Source organism: Orycteropus afer, unplaced genomic scaffold (genome assembly GCF_000298275.1).
Source record: "Orycteropus afer afer isolate SDZICR_OR568_19922 unplaced genomic scaffold, OryAfe1.0 scaffold00024, whole genome shotgun sequence".
NCBI lineage: Eukaryota > Metazoa > Chordata > Mammalia > Tubulidentata > Orycteropodidae > Orycteropus > Orycteropus afer.
Genome location: NW_006921611.1, coordinates 7133935 through 7134802, shown reverse-complemented (window position 1 = coordinate 7134802; position 868 = coordinate 7133935). Strand labels below are relative to the sequence as shown.

The 868-nt window shown below is 36.9% G+C and overlaps 1 protein-coding gene across 1 annotated transcript in view; it reads right to left on the bottom strand.

Annotated features, from left to right (window-relative positions):
- The window catches only part of ADAM9 (ADAM metallopeptidase domain 9), a 233057-nt gene that overhangs the window by 160669 nt on the left and 71520 nt on the right, over positions 1 to 868 (bottom strand). The window lies entirely within an intron of this gene.

Below are 868 nucleotides of genomic sequence, written 5' to 3'. Positions count from 1 at the left end.
TACTGCTGGTAATCCTGTCTTCCTCTTGTAAGGTTAGAGGAGGTCGGAACATGTGGCCTCCTTATCCTTTTAGCACTGACAAACTTTGAAAATTAAGTTTCTGGTAAATTAGGTTGCAAAACTTGCCCTAAACTGATACAAGACTATTAATAGTCTGCATTTATTCCAATTAATGCAAATATTCATACATTTTACTACAGAAACTTTAATGGTTTGATTATGAGGTGCTGCCTCAGATCCTGCTGGAGACATTAAGTAATACCTGGTATATGAACCATATTACCTTTTTAAACTCTTACCTAAAATTTTAATCATATGTATACCAAAGGTTTCAGATAAAGTATTGTGGAACTCTATTTTATAGAGAAACTGTGAGAAATAAATGAATTAATATATGTAAAGCACTTGGCTCAGTTTCTAATACACTGTAAGCACTCAACAGGAGAATGATATCATCATCATCATCACCACATTATTATTATGCTTGGAACTCCTTATCTGTTAGATGAAATTATAAGACTGTTGTTGTTAGCTATGTAGAGTCAGCCTCTGATTCATGGTGACCTCAAGCACAATACAACAAAACACTGGCCCATCCTGCACCATCCTCATGATCAGCTGCTGATCAGACTGACCTTACAAGAACATCTTAATTCTCCAATCATCTCTTACTGGATAAATTCCAACATCTCAAACCATATCTCACACACAATACACACACACACACACAATTAATATTGTCATTGATAAAATTTAAGAGTAGGAGGTTGTTATGTTGTTGTTAAGTGCCATCGAGTCGTTTCCGACTCATAGCGACCCCATGCACAGCAGAACAAAACACTGCCCGATCCCACGCCAGCCCCACAAT